Raw genomic sequence first — 18188 nt, forward strand, 5'->3', positions numbered from 1 at the left:
AATAGTAGCTTTTGTAGGCCTCTTTAGCACTTTGTTTCTTCCTTTTCTCATGTGGTCTTCATTTACCATGGTCTCCTATTCCTTGTTCTCCCTCTTTTCTTGATCCAGCTGGGATCTCCCACTCTCTTTTCCTCAACCCTCGCCCTTCATTGCTCCCACTCATGTCCAGGCTGTTCATGTAGATCTCATCCATTTCTCCATCATTGGGTGATCTCCGTGTCTTTCTTGGGGTCCTGTTTTCAAGGTAGCCTCACTGGTGATGTGAGTAGCAGTCTAGTCATCCTTGTTCCACATCTAGTATCCTCCTATGAGTGAGTACATACCATATTTGTCTTTCTGAGTCTGGGTTACCTCACTCAGGATGATTTTTTCTAGATCCATCCATTTGCCTGCAAACCTCATGATGTCATTGTTTTTCTCTGCTGAGTAGTATTACATTGTATATATGTGCCACAATTTATTTATCCATTCTTCAGTTGAAGGGCATCTAGGTTGTTTCCAAGTTTTGGCTATTAAAAACAATACTGATATAAACATAGCTGAGCAAGTGCTCTTGTAGTATCCACAAAGATACCCCCACAAAAGACTGCTGGCAATGGTCGAGAGACAGCCGGGACTGACCTACTCTGGTGATGGGATGGCCAAACACCCTAATAGTTGTGCCAGAAACCCCATCCAAGGACTGAGGAATCTGGATGCAGACATCCACAGCTAGGCCCCAGATGGAGTGCTGGGAACCTAACTAGTGAGAAAAAGGAGGGTTTATATGAGCGAGAATTGTTGAAACCAAGATTGGATAAAGCACAGAGACAAATAGCCAAATGAATGGAAACACATGAACTATGAACCAAGGGCTGAGGGACCCCCAACTGGATGAGGCCCTCTGAATAGGTGAGACAGTTGATTGGCTTGATCTGTTTGGGAGGCATCAAGGCAGTGGTACCAAGTCCTGGGCTCGTTGCATGAGTTAGCTGTTTGAAACCTGGGACTTATGCAGGGACGCTTGGCTCAATCTGGGAGGAGGGGACTGGACCTGCCTGGACTGAGTCTATCAGGTCAATCTCAGTCCTTGGGGGAGACCTTGATCTGAAGGAGGTGGGAATGGGGGGGGTGGGCTGGTGGGAAGGGGAGGAGGCAGGAAGGGAGAGAACAAGGGAATCTGTGACTGTTATGTAGAACTGAATAGTATTGTAAAATAAAAAAAAGAAAAATAAATAAATGAATAAATAAATAAATAAATAGATAGATAAATAAATAAATAAATAGAATAGAATAGTAGCTTTTGTAACTACAAGAACACTAGACCAAAACAAAATCTCCAAACCAGTCTAGACAGATTGCCATGTCCCGAGCAGTGTGTTATTAACACTTAATGGTTAGAATGGCCAAGAAAACTCCTCAGGCCAAAGTTGTTGCAGTTATTATTCAGCTTCTGTCATAATACAATATTTATATTTTATATATGCATAGAATTTGCTTATATGTCTAATCTTGGTGTTCTTTTATTCTTTGGTCATATGACATCACAATGACTCTGCATTTGCTCTGCATTTTCTAAGAAAGGGAAGTCCTTCTTCATAGGTGAGACAGTTGTGCAGCTTGACCTGCGTAAGCGTTCCCCTGGCAGTGGGATCAGGATCCATCCCTGGTGCATGTTCAGGCCTTTTAGAGCCAAGTGCTTATGGTGGGACATCTTACACAGCCTTGGTGCAAGGGGTAGGGCTTGGACTTGCCTCCACTGAATGTACCAGACTCTGCTGACTCTCCATGGGAGGTCTTGCCTTGTAGACAGTGGGAATTAGGGTGTGGTTTGGCAGGGGAGGCTGGGGGCGTGCAGGTGGAGGGAAGAGAGGAGGATCTGTGGTTGGTATGAAAAATTAATAGAAAATTTCTAATAATAAAAAAATTAAAAAGATTCAGAACAGGATAAAAAGAAATTCATTCATTATCAAACATGAAAACCCAAGGATTTACTATCCTATAACATTCACAATTCACACTGTACATGTCATCATACTGTGTGGTACCAATGAACCTGGCTGAAATATCCAGTCTCAGAATAAAGATAGTTTTACATTATCAAAAAAAAAGAAAGAAAAGAAAAAAGAAAAAAGAAAGAAAGAAAGAAAGAAAGAAAGAAAGAAAGAAAGAAAGAAAGAAAGAAAGAAAGAAAGAAAGAAAGAAGGAAAGAAAGAGAGGTCGTGACATTCATTCTTTTATCATCTTTCTACATCAACTTTTGTTGATCAATATATGTCTCTGTGTAGGTCAAAGATAACTTCAGCTAATCTAACTTTTTTGCTATATATGCCACATAATTGTTTGACTGTATAGTAGGAAGAGGCTTGTAATCTCATCTGTGGGCAACTCCTCTAGCCCACCAAATTTTGTTGACCTATTTTAGTTTACTTTGTTTTGATTATATTGTTCCTGAGTAAATACAGGGACAGATGATTCAAGAATATCCCATAGCCTCATAAAGAAACCTCTGGCTTCTTTATGTGTGTCACAGCCTCCAGGGCATAAGGAAGAACTTCAAGTAGATAAGGATATCTCCTTAAAAGGGGAAGGGATAGTATGTTCAGGACTTTCCTGAAGAAGCTTAGAAGCAGTACTTGTGGGAGAAAGCATAAATGATTCATAAGAAAATTTCCATTAATCCAATATCCCCAAATTGTACAAATATTAAAGATCCCCCAAGTACTTAACAGGCAGAGATCAAAACCCAAGCTGCCATGGCGACTATCATGTAGCTCAGCTTTGCTAGATCTTTGTCAAGCAGCTGGGCTGGCTTCGTGACTTTTGCCATTCCCATCAGATATGCCTGTGCCCAAACCAGACAAAACCCATCACTGAGAAAGGAAGTGGACAAAAATCTCCACCACTAACCAATAAGCTATTTGCAGTTAGTAATGTTCTGGGAAAGAGAAAAGCAGTTTTCTTCGAAGGAATTTCAATGGGTGTATCAACCACACTCAAGGAAAGGCTTCATACTCAGAAGTAATTGGCTAACACAAAATGGACTTCATGTTTTATTTTTGTCTTGCTTTGGTTTTTATTTTTTGTACAGATTTTTGTTTTTATTTTTTTGTGATTTTGTGGTAATCCATTTATATTGTTCTTATTTAGGAGAGATAGAGAAAGAACATGAAGTTGGGTGAGTTGGGTAGTGGGAGGATCTGGGAACAGTTGGGGGAGGGGAAAGAATGTCATCCTAACATATTGTATAAAAAATAATTTAAGCCGGGCGGTGGTGGCGCACGCCTTTAATCCCAGCACTCGGGAGGCAGAGCCAGGCGGATCTCTGTGAGTTCGAGGCCAGCCTGGGCTACCAAGTGAGTCCCAGGAAAGGCGCAAAGCTACACAGAGAAACCCTGTCTCGAAAAACCAAAAAAAAAAAAAAATTTAAAATAGAAAAAGAATTTTAATTCCACAAATTGTTAAACCTTTCAGTAACCCCCCAGGCCCATCACATTTCCTCTCTTAGTTCTTAGTGCCCATTCAAGCTGGCCTCTACCTGGTCCCCACAGGTAGCACTTTAGTAACTTTAAATGTAGCATGGCTTCTTGTAGAAAATCATACATTTCTGTGCACTACCCTTTCCAGGATGTTTCCCATCTGATATTACCCTAGATAACTAACTCATATTCCAAATGCCACAATAAACAGTTCTTACATAGGAAAGACTCCCCCAATCCACTGCAGTTAGTATATGTACCTACTGTAATTGTCACTTGGTCATTGATCTGTGACAGTTTCCTCCATATTAAAACAATTCCTCCTGGAAGAAGAAGGGGACTCCTGAGACCCAGGAGTGAATAAACCTTCCAAGGGCAGGAGAGCTAACAATAACAAGAGTCACAAGAGCACTTTCCATGGTAATAGACACTTAGATTGTTGCAGGGGACCTGAGGACTACTGCTGCTGCTGGTGCTGGGCCTTTGCAACCTGAGGAGCTGTCTAGGAAGAGACTCCCCAGCTTGCCTGGCTGCCTGGCCATCATGCAGAGGGCTTCAGGACTGTGGCTTCTGTGTGCCATCAGCCGGACTTTTGGGTAACATAGCTGCCTTTGAGACATCCATGTTTCTGTAAGGAACCCCAACACATACTCCTGGTAAGGAACCACCACAAACATGGTGGCTCACCACACCGAACTTTAGTAGAGTCATTACTTTTGCCATCATCTATTCTTCACTTGGGGTTAGAAGAAATGTGTGTTGAGTTTCCCCGGGGAAAGTCTCATCTACACTCTCTAACAACATCCTCTCTCTATTTGCCATCTTGGATTAACCACTTGCATTTTTTTCTCTGGTTATTCTGCTTTCCCCAATGAACAGTTTTATGAATTGTCTGGTCTGGCAATGTTTCCAGACTCTTCAATAGAATAAGATGCAGCATAGATTCTTTGAAAATGTTTGTTTAGTGAAAAAGGGGAAAGGAAATGAACCTACCGTTATGGTCCTAGGCCATCAGACTTACTTGTGATCCACACAGAAGGAATAAAGGACAGCATGCTTGTGTTCTCTAGCCTCTCTGCTTCTCCTTTCTCCTCTTGGTCTGTTCCACTTGCAAGAACACAAACATGGATTTTCTAAAAAATGGACTACCACCATTTAATCATTGTCCCTTCAACAACCAGCCTTGCATGGGATGGTGGAGTATGTGTGTAGAGGTTTTACCCACCAGGAATCTCAGTAGTCTTCTTTGTGTCTTGAAAAATGAATTGAGAAAGACACTGAAAAGTTGCAGCAGAAGTGTGAATTTGTTCAAAGTGGAGAGATGGCTCAGCAGCTAAGAACACTTGCTATATCCATATATATATATATATATATATATATATATATATATATATATATATATATATATATATATATATATCCCTAGGGGATTCCCCTACTGGTTTTATTTTCCAAGTATGTTTGTAATGCTTTTCTCTTTGTTGGAGAAAGTTTGTACGTTGAAGAAGAGGGTCAGGAAGAGTCCAAAAGGTATTATTTGGTTGCTAGTTCCTAACATTAATGTTCTATGATGCATAGTCACATTTATCTAACGTGTGTATGTGTACCTGTGTGCAAATGCATATGTGTGTGTGCATATTTGTTTGCAACTGTGTGTGTGTACAATCTAGCAGTCCAACTGTTCATAACAAGTTTTCTGCATATCACTGGAGTCTACTCTAGTTCTCCATGGCTTGTAAGCAGTGCTTGTAATGCTTGTAACAGTGCTGCATGTGCGTGTCTTCCTGGGATGGAACCAGTGTCTCACAGGCTGAAGAGTTGCTGAGGAAATTCAATTTATCAGTGCTCACATAACACCATGTGGGTGAAAGCACTACAGGAATGATGTTCTTTTAGAGTTGGAAAATGTTTCATCAGAAATATTTCCTACAGATGTCACTGTCCTGGTGGCATTAACAACTCCTGTGTCAGCCATAAATATGTATGAATGAGCTCTCAAGATGGCAAAAGAAAAAAATATGCTTAATTTTTTGCAACATTTTTAAAAGAACATTAGCCCTTCAGTTGTGATATTGTATAAGAGACTTTACTCTTTTATTTACATACTGTTAAAAACTTTAATTAAGGAATGTGAAGACAGGAAAATGGTGTTAAAATGTTTTCACAGAGCTGTGATGTTTTATAAACGTCAAAATTTGTATGTCAATAAAAACATACCGTTAAGCTTACAGTTTTTGAATTTTAATTTAAAATCTATGAAGGAGAAATGAGAGAGAAAATGGAGTTGGTAAATATTTTTTAAGCATTTCATCTTGTTATATTTTACTTCAATTTAACATTATAACTCAAGGAAAGTGTTTTTAAGTTATAATATTTAAATGTAATAATTATCATGTTGTATTATTCTAAATATTGAAATTATTTAATATCAACCAACACCTGACTTAAAAATAACTTCCAGGATAGGGAGAGATGGCTCAGGAGTAAAGAGAACCTGTTCTTGCAGACGACCTGGTTCAATCCCAGAATCCACGTGGTGGCTTACAGGCACCTATAACTCCAGTTCCAAATACTCTGATGTTGTCTTTTGGCCTCCTCACTACCAGCCACAGACATACATAAGTACAAAATAAAACAATATAAAAATTAAAAATTAAAAAGGTGACTTCAGGAGCTGGAGAAATGGCTTAGTGATTAAGAGCATGTACTGCTCTTGCCGATGACTGGAATTCAGTTCCCAGGAGCCATCTCAGCAGGCAAATCTGCCTGAAACTCAAGCACCAGGGGGTCAGATTCTTCTGGTCTCGGCAGGAACTGGCATATATGTACACAAACCAATACCCACAGATAAACACACACATACACACACATACCATTAAAAATATTGAAACATTTTTTTTTATTTTACAATGCTATTCAGTTCTATATAATAGCCACAGATTCCCTTGTTCCCTCCCTTCCTGCCCCCTCCCCTTCCCCCCAGCCCACCCCCCATTCCCATCTCCTCCAGATCAAGGTCTCCCCCGAGGACTGAGATCAACCTGATAGACTCAGTCCAGGCAGGTCCAGTCCCCTCCTCCCAGATTGAGCCAGGCATCCCTGCATAAGTCCCAGGTTTCAAACAGCTAACTCATGCAACGAGCCTAGGACCTGGTACCACTGCCTAGATGCCTCCCAAACAGATCAAGCCAATCAACTGTCTCATCTATTCAGAGGCCCTCATCCAGTTGGGGGCCCCTCAGCCTTTGGTTCATAGTTCATGTGTTTCCATTCATTTGGCTATTTGTCCCTGTGCTTTATCCAACCTTAGTTTCAACAATTCTCGATCATATAAACCCTCCTCATTCTCGCTAATTAGACTCCCAGCGCTCCACCAGGGGCCTAGCCGTGGATGTCTGCATCCAGATTCTTCAGTACTTGGATGGGGTTTCTGGCACAACTATTAGGGTGTTTCGCTCTACTATAGAGCTACAGTAATAAAAACAGCTTGGTATTGGCATAAAAACTGACATGTGGACCAATGGAATCGAATTGAAGACCCTGACATTAACCCACACACCTGTGAACATATAATTTTTGACAAAGAAGCCAAAAGGGTACAATGGAAAAAAGAAAGCATCTTCAACAAATGGTGCTGGCATAACTGGATATCAACGTGTAGAAGGCTGCAAATAGATCCATATCTGTCACCATGCACAAAACTTAAGTCCAAGTGGATCAAGGACCTCAACATAAATCCTGCTACTCTGAACCTGCTAGAAGAGAAAGTAGGAAGGAGTCTTGAATGCATTGGCATAGGAGATCACTTCCTAAATATAACACCAGTAGCACAGACACTGAGACAAACAATCAATCAATGCGACCTCTTGAAACTGAGAAGCTTTTGTAGAGCAAAGGATACGGTCAACAAGGCAAAGCAACAGCCTACAGAATGGGAAAAGATCTTCACCAACCCCACAGCTGACAGAGGACTGCTTTCCAGAATATATAAGGAACTCAAGAAATTAGACATCAAAATGCCCAACAGTCCAATTAAGAAGTGGGCTTTAGAACTAAACAGAGAATTCTCAACAGAGGAAACCCAAATGGCTGAAAGACATTTAAGGAATTGCTCAACATCCCTAATCATCAGGGAAATGCAAATCAAAACAACTCTGAGATACCACCTTATGCCTGTCAGAATGGCTAAGATCAAAAACATCGAGGACACTTTATGCTGGAGAGAATGTGGAACTCGGGGAACTCTCCTCCACTGCTGGTGGGAATGCAAGCTTGTACAACCACTTTGGAAATCAATATGGCACTTTCTTAGAAAATTGGGAATCAATCTCCCCCAAGATCCAGCTATACCACTCCTGGGCATATACCCAAGAAATGCTCAATTATACCACAAGAGCACTTGCTCAGCTATGTTAATATCAGCATTGTTTGTAATAGCCAAAACCTGGAAACAACCTAGATGCCCTTCAACTGAAGAATGGATAAATAAATTGTGGCACATATACACAATGGAATACCGCTGCAGCCGCCGCCATGACCAGAGACACTGCAGCCGCCGCCATGACCAGCAGCATGTGAAGACGCCAGTAAGCCACCAGCCACATGGCAAGGTATAGATGTATGGAAATGGATCAATTTAAGATAAAAGCACAGTTAGCAAGATAAGGACAGTTAGCAGGAAGCCTGCCACGGCCATGCAGTTTGTAAGCAAAATAAGTCTCTGTGTTTACTTGGTTGGGTCTGAGCGGCTGTGGGACTGGCAGGTGACAAAGATTTGTCCTGACTGTGGGCAAGGCGGAAAACTCTAGCAACAGGATACTACTCAGCAGAGAAAAACAATGACATCATGAGGTTTGCAGGCAAATGGATGGATCTAGAAAAAATCATCCTGAGTGAGGTAACCCAGACTCAGAATGACAAATATGGTATGTACTCACTCATAGGAGGATACTAGATGTGGAACAAGGATGACTGGACTGCTACTCACATCACCACTGAGGCTACCTTGAAAACGGGACCCCAAGAAAGACACGGAGAAATGGATGAGATCTACATGAACAGCCTGGACATGAGTGGGAGCAATGAAGGTTGAGGGTCAAGGGAAAGAGAGCGGAAGATCCTAACTGGATCAAGAAAAGAGAGGGAGAACAAGGAATAGGAGACCATGGTAAATGAAGACCACATGAAAAAAGGAAGAAACAAAGAGCTAAAGAGGCCCACAGAAATCCACATAGATACCCCCACAAAAGACTGCTCACAATGGTGGAGAGACAGCCAGGACTGAAACATATTTTTTAAAAGATGACTTGAGGAGCTTTTTATTCTATTACAATAATATATAATATCCACTCATTTTTATGAAACAAAAATGTGGGTCTGAAGGATACTGTGAATGAAAATTCCTGAGAAGAAGCTGTGTCTGTGTCTGGCTGTGAACCAAAACCTTCTTGAAGGAGTCTGTGTCTGCAGAGAATAAATGACCTACTGGAACTTCAGTAATGTAGAGAAATTGAAATTGTGTAAGTTCAGATGTTAGTTAGTTTATATTGGGATAATTTTAGCCTTCTTGGACAGCCATTCCTTGTTATACTCTGTATCATAACTAAGATAATAATAAAACAAAAACAAACAAATAAACCCTTGGAAATCTCCCTGTTCCTCCAGAGACCATTCCAGCTGCGAGAACCTCAGGTAAGTGCCCTGACCAAGGACCATCACCATTCCCTCAGTGCCCACCCAGCCTACCTCCAAATGACTCTCCTCTTCACTATATCCCAGTCCACAACCCCCCAAACAAAGAAACCAAGTGTTGATTCTTTGAGAAAATCAACAAGTTAGGTAAACACTTATTTGAAACAACTAAGAGACACAGAGAGAATATAAAAATTAACAAAATTAGAAATGAAAGGAGGGGATATAACAACAGACATGGAGGAAATCCAAAGATAATTAGGTCACACTGTAATAACCTGTACTATATAAAATAGGAAAATCTAAAAGAAATGGGTAATTTTCTCAATAGATAGCACTTACCAACATTAATCAAGATCAGATAAACAATTTAAATAGACCTATAGCCCCTGAGGAAATAGAAGCAGTCATTAAAAGTCTCCCAACCAATAAATAAATAAATAAGCCAAGAATCAGACAGTTTTAGTGCAAAATTTTACTCTACTTTCAAAGAAGAGCTTATACCAATACTTCTCAAAATATTCCACAAAATAGAAAAAGAGGAACATTGTCACATTCATTCTAAGAGGCTACCGTCATGCTGATGTCCAAACCACATAAGGATTCAACAACAAAAGAGAGTTATAGGCCAATTCTCATGAACATAGATACAAAAATACTCAATAAGATACAAACAGAATCCAAAACCATATAAAAAAGATTATCTACCATACTCAAGTAGGCTTCATCCCAGAGATACAGGGGTGGTTCAGAATATGAAAATCAGTCAATATAATCCATCACATAAACAAACTGAAAAAAAAGCCCACATAATCATCTTATTAGATGCTGAAAAAGCTTCTGACAAAATCCAATAACCTCTCATGACAAAAGTCTGTAGGGATTAGGGATAAAAGGGATGTACCTAAACATGATAGATGCAAATTATAGCAAGCCTATTGCCAATATCAAATTAAGTGGAGAAAAACTCAAAACATTTTCACTAAAATCAGAAATAAGACAAAATAATCCAATCTCTATATATGCATTCAATACAGTACTTGAAGATATAGCTAGAGCAAGAAGACAACTAAAGCAGATATAATTTGGAAACGAAGAATTCCAAGTGTCTTTATTTGCAGGTGATATGATAGTATACCTAAGGGACTCCAAAAATTCAGGCAGGAAACTCCTAAAGCTGATAAATACCCCTGATGGAGTGGCCAGATACAAGATTAACTAAAAAAAGAAAGAAGAAGGAAGGAAGGAAGGAAGGAAGGAAGGAAGGAAGGAAGGAAGGAAGGAAGGAAGGAAGGAAGGAAGGAAGGAAGGAAACAGTACCTCCATACATAAATGACAAATGGTCTGAGAAAGAAATCAGGGAAACAACACCCTTCACAATAGGCCGGAAGGAAGGAAGGCAGGAAGGAAGGAAGGAAGGAAGGAAGGAAGGAAGGAAGGAAGGAAGGAAGGAAGGAAGGAAGGAAGGAAGGAAGGAAGAAAACATTACCTCCATACATAAATGACAAATGGTCTGAGAAAGAAATCAGGGAAACAACACCCTTCACAATAGGCCGGAGTAATATAAAATGCCTTGGGGTAACTCTGAGCAAGTAAATGAAAGACTTGTATGAAAAAAAAATCCCACAGCCAAGCACTATGTGGAGCCAGGGAAACTCCACAGAAGGGAAGGAAGAACTGTGGGAGCCAGAGGGGTCGAGGACACCAGGAGAATATGGCCCACAGAATTAACTAAGTAGGGCTCATAGGAGCTCACGGAGACTGAAGCAACAATCACAGACCATGTATGGGTCTGGGCTAGCTCCTCCGCATACACATTATGATTGTGTAGCTTGCTGTTCTTGTGGGATTCCTAACAGTGGGAGCAAGAGTCTGTGACTCTTTTGCCTTCTCATGAGATTTTTTTCTCATTTTTGGTTGCTTTGTTCATCCTTGATGTGAGGATTTGTGCCTAGTCTTAGTGGTTGATATCCGTGGAAGGACTGCTCTATGAAGGAAAACAGACAAGGAGTGAATTTGGGGCATAGAGGAGGTGGAAGGAGGGACTTGGGGAGTGGAGTGAGAAGAAACTATGGTAAGGATGTAATAAATGAGAGAAGGATAACAATGAATACATATATAAATAAGATTTCTTAGAAGCTATTAACTTTGCAAAACACTAGTTTCCACTAATCCAAGAGAAAGAATGTCACAATATAGAATTATAGAAGCTCTTTCCTGATCCTATCTCAATGTATCTGCCTTTCTGGTGTACCCATTAGTGTATTCTAAACTTGTTCTGATTTATTATTTTCTTTGTTCTATAAAACTTCACAAAACTGCTTTTCCATGTTGGAACATGGAAATTTAGATAATTTAAATTTGTGTTCCCAGGCCACGGTCATTCAAACTAACTCCATAATAAACTGTCTCTTATTGTCTTTAAGATGAAAGTTGTGATTTTTATGCTGACAATACAAATCAATGAGAAAATGTGTCACAGAGGCTACCAAAGTTCTCAAACTTCTACATAGAGAAGGGAAACTAGTAAGAAAAAATAGAAGATTAAAACAAATAGTTCAGGACATATGACAAACTAAATTTGTGCAAAATCTTACTAACTATAGAACACCCAAGGAAAACTATTCAGAGCATTAGGCGGTAAACCACCATATGGAAGCTAGCACGTGTGGCTCGCTTTCCATTAGGATGAGAGAGAAGCACTCTGGGCTTCATCAACCACATTCACACCCAGTATCTGCAGCAGCTTTTTTCTCTGCTATCTAAGAAACCCATGAGTAAAGAATCCACTGGTTCTGATTAAATTTGCTTGATAAAGTGAAACTTGAATTTATTACAAGTTCCTCTCTATGTGTTCATATGTACACATGTGAATATGTGATATGTGACCATATACATGTGTTACTATGTGCACATGAATACTTACAATCTTAAGAATGACAGGAATTTTCTCTCTGCCTTCCATTTGATTTTTTCAAAAACTATCATTGAAATCCTTACCATGGCTTACCTTGAGCTGTACCGTTTAGTTTGAAATGCTTTTCTGACATAACTACTTTTACTTCTTTTACTGGAATGTTAATGTCTCCTTGGCATCTTTTTCAATTTTGAATCTACATAAAGTAAACATAAAATGACGTTAAGACCTACCAACTCCTATTTTTATAGGGTATAAAACAGGACACTGATGAAATGGACACATGATGTCTGGAGACTACAAGTGGAAGAACTTGCATGTGTCCAAGGCTCATAAAGAGAGGAAGGACATTGAAAAAACAAGAGCAGGCAGAAGCTAGGTGACAGCCAGCTGACTAAGGAAGGTAGTCACACTCACTTTTGGCTACAGGGCTCTCTTATAAGTGAACAACATATCCAGCTGGCATTCATGAAGAATGCAGTCTTGTTGACTTGAAAACAGAAGCCACAGAAACAATTGAAAATTAAGAGGGTTGTTAGGTTCAAAGGAAATTCCAAACCTCAAATAGCAGTCCAAATATCCAGACGTGAGCTCATCCTGGACTCTAGAAGGAATTGTTGGGGGGAAGGGGTAAAAAAATTCCTCAGGAACTTGTTCAGTTGTTCCCATTTACCAGAAAGAGTCATTTTCCTCACCTCTGGTAGAAGGTATATAGGGCTACATGTGGCGCCTATTAGCATATCAAAGCTTATACTGACCTTCAGGGTCTCTTAGTATCACAGGTATCTATTTTACATTTCAAAATTCATGCTCTCCTCATAGCCCTTCTTACCTCTTCCCCTACATAAACTCCCTCTAGCTCATCAGCTTTCCTCCTCCCTTGTCTTTGTTAGAGTTTCTTATTGATGTGAATAGACAATATGACCACAGCAGCTCTTATAAAGGAAAGTATTTAATTGAGGTTGACTTGACAGTTCAGAGGTTTAGTTTATTATCAGCATGGTGGGAAGCATGTCAGCAAACAGGGCAGACATTGTGCTGGAGAGTTCTATATCTGGATCCGCAGGCAGCAAGAAAAGAGAGTGAGTCACTGGGCCTAGTTTGAGCTTCTAAAACCTCAAAGTCCACCACCTGTGATGCACTTTCTCTAACAAGGCTGCATTCACTCCAGCAAGGCCATACCTCCAACAATGCCACTACCTATGAGTCTATGTAGCATCATTTTTGTTCAAACTACCACACCTAGCTACCATTTTCCTTGTAACCTTGATATATTTTCAATATTATTCTCTCTCTCTCTCTCTCTCTCTCTCTCTCTCTCTCTCTCTCTCTCTCTCTGCTTCTGTTTCCTGTTTCTCTACTCATGTTTTCTCTATTCTTTGTCCTCTCTCTTGCAAATAACCCCAGCCATGTCTAGTCTTCTGGAAATGTTCAGTCTACTTCTTTCTCTTTCTGCTTTGGACTTTTTCAGATGCCTATGGCTGTTCTACCTCTCACGTACAATTAGAAAAAAAAAACTTGTCCTAAATCATGCTATGAAGCAGTTAAATCATTATCTTGTACAGAGGTGTTGTGTTACACAGAAAAGAAAAAAATCCTATTCACCATATTGGCACCAACAATAGACCCAAGTATGATTTCACCAAATTCCACTTGGTGAGACCATTGAGTTGATTGGGATTACAGGAACAAGAATAATCCCAAAGCAACTGTATCTCCACAAAGGATGGTGAAATCATGAAAGCTGAATCATGAAAACATCCTTTCAATTCAACTTCCTCATGTTTTCCCACTGTGTGTGTTGTGCAAGCTGTGCATGTAGGTGGATGTTGGATCCTTCCTCTATCACTCTCTACTTACTTTTATTTTTTAAGACAGTGTGTCACTAAACTTAACATTCACTGATTGGCCAGGCTGGCTGGTCAACAAATCCTGGGGATCCTCCTGGCTCTGCCTCCATGGCACTGGGATCATGAGTGTCTTCTCAGCGTTCTCCTAGGCGAGGCATCCAAACTTGAGTTGTTAGGCTTGTGCAGCAAGTACTCAATAGGTGGAGTCATCTACCCACCCTTGATGAGAAGGAATGAGCTGGGGCCTGTATGTCTCCTGAGTGTATAGATGGGAAGGATAAGTGGGCTTGCACAGCAAGTCCTCAGCGTGCTGGAGAAGTTCCGACTAGGAAAGGAAACCCATGAATGACAGTAATGTCTAACTGACAGTAGTAGAGATCAAGTCTTTAAGATGGAAAACAGATTCATTCACATCCTCAAGTTAAGGGCCCAGGAACTCATTGTCTGAGCTCTATGCCTCTATCTCCCGGGAAACAGTCTGCAAATACATCCAGCCCAGAGTTTGGAACAGAATCTAAACTGGAACAATGAACAACCCCAGGAACAGAGTGAAAATATCAAGTATATCAAGTTGCGATTGAAAAGAATCTGTTTTCTTAAATGTTCAATACAAATGTAAAGTTAGTTTTTGTTTTGTTTTTGTTTTTGTTTTTTGTTGTTTTTAAATCAATCACTATACTAATTCAAACTGGTCATTCAGCCAACAAGGCTTTGTTCTTTGAACAGCAAAACATCTCTCACATGTATCAAGGCAAGGAACTGGGGAAAGCTCTTTTTATTATTATTATTTAATTCTCACAGCAATGAACAATTCAGGGCTTGAAGTGAAGGATTATGGAGACCTGGACCCATCATCTGGTCACTGTGGAACTGACCGCTCCCCTGGATTTCTGAAGTACTGTTTCCACAGCAGCCTTCCTGCCACTGTCTTAAAACCAAATCTGGAGTCTTAAAAGTCAGCAACTGGCCGTCCTATGTCAAGAGAAAGTAGCATCTTAGGGGAGTTGGATAAGAACACTCAAAGGGAAGCATCTTACTGGGGCTACTACGTTTTCTTCCAAAGCCACATGCTTGCATTTGCAAAGGAGGGGAGGTTGGACGTTCATCTCAGTTTTCATGGAGTTTCCTTGTAGTCAAGTGTGTGAATTTGCCAGCCCAGCACATGAGCTTAGAGAACGCTCCACTCAGCCCCTCTACATTTTTACTGTTTGTTTCTGGTTTGGTTTCTCCCTGGTAATTAGACTGCACTGCTGTCCCCAACTTGTTCTCACGTTTTTTGTTTTTTTTCCACTTGGACCCCAGAGAATGAACAAGCAATCAACCAACACTTAGCTTATAGCAAAGCACATGGTGTCTTTCTGTACTCATTTGTGGACCTCAAAGAGACAGCCCTAAGCTGCTAACTCCAAATAACATCTTCCAAGGAAGAGGAGCAAACAAAAGTGAAAAGTTCCAACTTATTTATCTTCACAAACTCTGCTGATCCAAATGCCCACATCTGCAAATTCTCACCTTTTAAAATAGAGAAGAGATGTAAACTTCCTCATATTAGAAAAGCTCTATTTCTATTTGTAGACTTTGATGCTTGTGAAAGATCACTTACTACACATAGCCTATTGTTTTTTCAAGAAAGAATGGAGAATCTAAGATGTCATTGCATTAGAAAGTGGTTGATTGATTTGATGCCTATTATTTTCATGAAGTTGGGGTTGTTGTATTCATAATGCTTTCCTTGAAGCTTTGTTGGACAGATACCTACTCTACAGCTAGATGTTCATGAATGTATATAGGGTAGCTTTAGAAGCCTGATAATGGCCCTGCAACACCAGCAGTACATAAAACTTGTTGGGATTCAGATTCTGGGTCCCCTCCATATGTGCTGACTGAAAAGTGCTGCTGACCTGACAGCCAGGGGTCTACAGTGTGTGTGTGTGTGTGTGTGTGTGTGTGTGTGTGTGTGTGTGTGTGTGTGTGTAGAAAAAAGATGGATGTCAATGTCTTGTTATTCAAGTGTGCTGAATCTTCTTTTTTGAGACAGAAACTCTCACTGAAGCTGGAGGTCATTGATTTAGATATACTAGCCAGACAATGAGTTTCCAGGATCCTCCTGTCCTTTCTTTCCCAACACCAGGGTTATAGGCATGCACTCCATATCTGTCTTCTTAATACAGGTTCTGAGAATTGAACTTAGGTGTTGATGCTTGTCAAGCAATCACTTTACTGACTTAGACATCTCCCATACCCAAGACAAATAGATTTAAACAAACATTCCAATTGAGATTGAGTATTTTCTCTGATACCAGAGATACTAGGGTGCTAAGAAGAAAAGGTAACAAGATTGAAAGGGTGTGTCAAACAGCTAAGTTGAATTTTGAGATTCATTCATTCATACTTCTCTGTGGTAACAGCACTTCTGGAATATTCTTCCTAGTTCTAGTGCCTGAGTGTAGTCTAGCTTAGCTGTACATTGATTGGGATCCTATAACCCTTATTATGTTAATTATTCAAGTTCCTAACCCTAAATATATGGACTCGTAATATACATGTCTGTCTTCCATAAAATGCTATCCTGACAATGGCATTAGTGTTGATAGTCTCATCACTAGTAAAATTGACAGAGAAGAGTTGAATGAAAGGGAACTGGATGAAAATGAGTTAGCAATTTCTCCCTTTTCAATATCAATGTCCCAAATTGCATTTCTTAGTTTAAGGTTTAGCAGTATGAATACAAATGAGGGGAAAAAGAGGTCTGCCTTTTGTGAGTGTCTCCCACATGGAAAATATAAAAATTTGATAATACATAATCATAAATTGTGACACTTTTTAGAAACACAAAAAAGCCATTGACAAACTCAGTAGGTACAGCACTTACCACACAAGTGTAAGAGTCTGAGCTTGTCCAGCAACCACATGAGAAACCAACCGGCCAGAGTTTCAGTCACACTTACATGTGGCTTCCAGGAAGAGGTGCTCCCTCAACAGCAAAGAGTTGATCACAGCAGTTGTGAGGCAGAGGCATGCAGATCTCTGTGAATTTGAGTCCAATGCTGATTTACCCTGCAAGGTCCAGGACAGGCAGGGCTATATACAGAAACCCTATCTCAAAAGAAAAAAAGAAAGAGAGAGAGAGAGAAGGAGAGAGAGGGAAGAAAGAAAGGAAGAAGAAAGAAAGAAAGAAAGAAAGAAAGAAAGAAAGAAAGAAAGAAAGAAAGAAAGAGAGAAAGAAAGAAAGAAAGAAAGAAGAAAGAAAGAAAGAAAGAGAGGAGAGGGAGAAAGGAAGAAGGGAGGAAGGGAGGAAGGGAGGAAGGAAGGAAGAAAGGAAAGAAGGAAAAAGAAGAAAAGAAGAGAAAAGAAAAGTCAAATTCCCGTCTGACTCCCACCAAGAAGGAACCAGGGATATTTTCAGCTCCTAACCAACTGCTGCTCATGTGAGCAGGCTCCACTCTTGGCTTCCTGATGGGTTTCATCCAGCTCCTTATCTCTTCAGTGAGGTCATGTCTCTTTCAGCCTTTGCCCTCTGCTACAAGCAGCCTCTGGTTCCCTGGAAAATTCACATTTGAGTCTTGATCCACAATTCACTTTCCTCATTGTCTTTACTGTATCAGTATGTAATTTTGTCCAGGGAATGCAGCTCCTTAAGAGATGCTTCCATTAACAGCAGCTTTACCCTTGCCATGTGCCTCTTCTGATCAGTATTTCCTTTGATAGTCAAAGACAGCATGCTGCATTTATTGAGTTATTCAATGGTGGTGAAGCCTATCACATAGACTGTCATTTGTCATCCCTAGCACCCACGGCACGCATCACTAATTGATCAGGGAGCTTTCAGTGCTGGCCAGATGCAGGCTCCTATACAATATAGCATGCAGACAGTGACCACCTCTCTATTAATGGTGTTATGCAGAGTGAAATCCATCTGACATCCCTGTCTCACCCTGAGGTTTTAAAGATGAAGAGAGCATAGCAATTAGCAGGGGCCTCTGGACAGAGGAAGAAGGCCAAGGAGAATGGTGGCATAGGGGTCCCCCATGTGGCCATAGTGTAAATGATCTCTTACTTCAGTTACTATAATATCAGCCCTGGTTTTGATTATCACACCAATGCAAGGGAAGGTGGGAATTTATTGTGACATTTTCCCAAGGCTCTTAGTCTGTGGTGCTCTGCCCTTTAGGTGTTTCATTATCTAATGGGTTTGACAGATGTCTCTGCTTAGCCTCCACCAAGACCCCTTAGTTTGCTCAGTTTAATAGAAAGGGCAGTTAGGGGGCTAAG

The sequence above is a fragment of the Peromyscus maniculatus genome, chromosome 11 (genome assembly GCF_049852395.1).
Source record: "Peromyscus maniculatus bairdii isolate BWxNUB_F1_BW_parent chromosome 11, HU_Pman_BW_mat_3.1, whole genome shotgun sequence".
NCBI classification, from domain to species: domain Eukaryota; kingdom Metazoa; phylum Chordata; class Mammalia; order Rodentia; family Cricetidae; genus Peromyscus; species Peromyscus maniculatus.